The sequence below is a fragment of the Bubalus kerabau genome, chromosome 1 (genome assembly GCF_029407905.1).
Source record: "Bubalus kerabau isolate K-KA32 ecotype Philippines breed swamp buffalo chromosome 1, PCC_UOA_SB_1v2, whole genome shotgun sequence".
Classification (NCBI taxonomy): Eukaryota; Metazoa; Chordata; class Mammalia; order Artiodactyla; family Bovidae; genus Bubalus; species Bubalus kerabau.
Window position 1 is genome coordinate 2,983 of NC_073624.1, and position 4,518 is coordinate 7,500.

Genomic DNA, 4,518 nt, shown 5'->3' on the forward strand with positions numbered 1-4,518 from the left:
CCCTAACCCTAACCCTAACCCTAACCCTAACCCTAACCCTAACCCTAACCCTAACCCTAACCCTAACCCTAACCCTAACCCTAACCCTAACCCTAACCCTAACCCTAACCCTAACCCTAACCCTAACCCTAACCCTAACCCTAACCCTAACCCTAACCCTAACCCTAACCCTAACCCTAACCCTAACCCTAACCCTAACCCTAACCCTAACCCTAACCCTAACCTAACCCTAACCCTAACCCTAACCCTAACCCTAACCCTAACCCTAACCCTAACCCTAACCCTAACCCTAACCCTAACCCTAACCCTAACCCTAACCCTAACCCTAACCCTAACCCTAACCCTAACCCTAACCCTAACCCTAACCCTAACCCTAACCCTAACCCTAACCCTAACCCTAACCCTAACCCTAACCCTAACCCTAACCCTAACCTAACCCTAACCCTAACCCTAACCCTAACCCTAACCCTAACCCTAACCCTAACCCTAACCCTAACCCTAACCCTAACCCTAACCCTAACCCTAACCTAACCCTAACCCTAACCCTAACCCTAACCCTAACCTAACCCTAACCCTAACCCTAACCCTAACCCTAACCCTAACCTAACCCTAACCCTAACCCTAACCCTAACCCTAACCCTAACCCTAACCCTAACCCTAACCCTAACCCTAACCCTAACCCTAACCCTAACCCTAACCCTAACCCTAACCCTAACCCTAACCTAACCCTAACCCTAACCCTAACCCTAACCCTAACCCTAACCCTAACCCTAACCCTAACCCTAACCCTAACCCTAACCCTAACCCTAACCCTAACCCTAACCCTAACCCTAACCCTAACCCTAACCCTAACCCTAACCCTAACCCCTAACCCTAACCCTAACCCTAACCCTAACCCTAACCCTAACCCTAACCCTAACCCTAACCCTAACCCTAACCCTAACCCTAACCCTAACCCTAACCCTAACCCTAACCCTAACCCTAACCCTAACCCTAACCCTAACCCTAACCCTAACCCTAACCCTAACCCTAACCCTAACCCTAACCCTAACCCTAACCCTAACCCTAACCCTAACCCTAACCCTAACCCTAACCCTAACCCTAACCCTAACCCTAACCCTAACCCTAACCCTAACCCTAACCCTAACCCTAACCCTAACCCTAACCCTAACCCTAACCCTAACCCTAACCCTAACCCTAACCCTAACCCTAACCCTAACCCTAACCCTAACCCTAACCCTAACCCTAACCCTAACCCTAACCCTAACCCTAACCCTAACCCTAACCCTAACCCTAACCCTAACCCTAACCCTAACCCTAACCCTAACCCTAACCCTAACCCTAACCCTAACCCTAACCCTAACCCTAACCCTAACCCTAACCCTAACCCTAACCCTAACCCTAACCCTAACCCTAACCCTAACCCTAACCCTAACCCTAACCCTAACCCTAACCCTAACCCTAACCCTAACCCTAACCCTAACCCTAACCCTAACCCTAACCCTAACCCTAACCCTAACCCTAACCCTAACCCTAACCCTAACCCTAACCCTAACCCTAACCCTAACCCTAACCCTAACCCTAACCCTAACCTAACCCTAACCCTAACCCTAACCCTAACCCTAACCTAACCCTAACCCTAACCCTAACCCTAACCCTAACCCTAACCCTAACCCTAACCCTAACCCTAACCCTAACCCTAACCCTAACCCTAACCCTAACCCTAACCCTAACCCTAACCCTAACCCTAACCCTAACCCTAACCCTAACCCTAACCCTAACCCTAACCCTAACCCTAACCCTAACCCTAACCCTAACCCTAACCCTAACCCTAACCCTAACCCTAACCCTAACCCTAACCCTAACCCTAACCCTAACCCTAACCCTAACCCTAACCCTAACCCTAACCCTAACCCTAACCCTAACCCTAACCCTAACCCTAACCCTAACCCTAACCCTAACCCTAACCCTAACCCTAACCCTAACCCTAACCCTAACCCTAACCCTAACCCTAACCCTAACCCTAACCCTAACCCTAACCCTAACCCTAACCCTAACCCTAACCCTAACCCTAACCTAACCCTAACCCTAACCCTAACCCTAACCCTAACCCTAACCCTAACCCTAACCCTAACCCTAACCCTACCCTAACCCTAACCCTAACCCTAACCCTAACCCTAACCCTAACCCTAACCCTAACCCTAACCCTAACCCTAACCCTAACCCTAACCCTAACCCTAACCCTAACCCTAACCCTAACCCTAACCCTAACCCTAACCCTAACCCTAACCCTAACCCTAACCCTAACCCTAACCCTAACCCTAACCCTAACCTAACCCTAACCCTAACCCTAACCCTAACCCTAACCCTAACCCTAACCCTAACCCTAACCCTAACCCTAACCCTAACCCTAACCCTAACCCTAACCCTAACCCTAACCCTAACCCTAACCCTAACCCTAACCCTAACCCTAACCCTAACCCTAACCCTAACCCTAACCCTAACCCTAACCCTAACCCTAACCCTAACCCTAACCCTAACCCTAACCCTAACCCTAACCCTAACCCTAACCCTAACCCTAACCCTAACCCTAACCCTAACCCTAACCCTAACCCTAACCCTAACCCTAACCCTAACCCTAACCCTAACCTAACCCTAACCCTAACCCTAACCCTAACCCTAACCCTAACCCTAACCCTAACCCTAACCCTAACCCTAACCCTAACCCTAACCCTAACCCTAACCCTAACCCTAACCCTAACCCTAACCCTAACCCTAACCCTAACCCTAACCCTAACCCTAACCCTAACCCTAACCCTAACCCTAACCCTAACCCTAACCCTACCCTAACCCTAACCCTAACCCTAACCCTAACCCTAACCCTAACCCTAACCCTAACCCTAACCCTAACCCTAACCCTAACCCTAACCCTAACCCTAACCCTAACCCTAACCCTAACCCTAACCCTAACCCTAACCCTAACCCTAACCCTAACCCTAACCCTAACCCTAACCCTAACCCTAACCCTAACCCTAACCCTAACCCTAACCCTAACCCTAACCCTAACCCTAACCCTAACCCTAACCCTAACCCTAACCTAACCCTAACCCTAACCCTAACCCTAACCCTAACCCTAACCCTAACCCTAACCCTAACCCTAACCCTAACCCTAACCCTAACCCTAACCCTAACCCTAACCCTAACCCTAACCCTAACCCTAACCCTAACCCTAACCCTAACCCTAACCCTAACCCTAACCCTAACCCTAACCCTAACCCTAACCCTAACCCTAACCCTAACCCTAACCCTAACCCTAACCCTAACCCTAACCCTAACCCTAACCCTAACCCTAACCCTAACCCTAACCCTAACCCTAACCCTAACCCTAACCCTAACCCTAACCCTAACCCTAACCCTAACCCTAACCAACCCTAACCCTAACCCTAACCCTAACCCTAACCCTAACCCTAACCCTAACCCTAACCCTAACCCTAACCCTAACCCTAACCCTAACCCTAACCCTAACCCTAACCCTAACCCTAACCCTAACCCTAACCCTAACCCTAACCCTAACCCTAACCCTAACCCTAACCCTAACCCTAACCCTAACCCTAACCCTAACCCTAACCTAACCCTAACCCTAACCCTAACCCTAACCCTAACCCTAACCCTAACCCTAACCCTAACCCTAACCCTAACCCTAACCCTAACCCTAACCCTAACCCTAACCCTAACCCTAACCCTAACCCTAACCTAACCCTAACCCTAACCCTAACCCTAACCCTAACCCTAACCCTAACCCTAACCCTAACCCTAACCCTAACCCTAACCCTAACCCTAACCCTAACCCTAACCCTAACCCTAACCCTAACCCTAACCCTAACCCTAACCCTAACCCTAACCCTAACCCTAACCCTAACCCTAACCCTAACCCTAACCCTAACCCTAACCCTAACCCTAACCCTAACCCTAACCCTAACCCTAACCCTAACCCTAACCCTAACCCTAACCCTAACCCTAACCCTAACCCTAACCCTAACCCTAACCCTAACCCTAACCCTAACCCTAACCCTAACCCTAACCCTAACCCTAACCCTAACCCTAACCCTAACCCTAACCCTAACCCTAACCTAACCCTAACCCTAACCCTAACCCTAACCCTAACCCTAACCCTAACCCTAACCCTAACCCTAACCCTAACCCTAACCCTAACCCTAACCCTAACCCTAACCCTAACCCTAACCCTAACCCTAACCCTAACCCTAACCCTAACCCTAACCCTAACCCTAACCCTAACCCTAACCCTAACCCTAACCCTAACCCTAACCCTAACCCTAACCCCTAACCCTAACCCTAACCCTAACCCCTAACCCTAACCCTAACCCTAACCCTAACCCTAACCCTAACCCTAACCCTAACCCTAACCCTAACCCTAACCCTAACCCTAACCCTAACCCTAACCCTAACCCTAACCCTAACCCTAACCCTAACCCTAACCCTAACCCTAACCCTAACCCT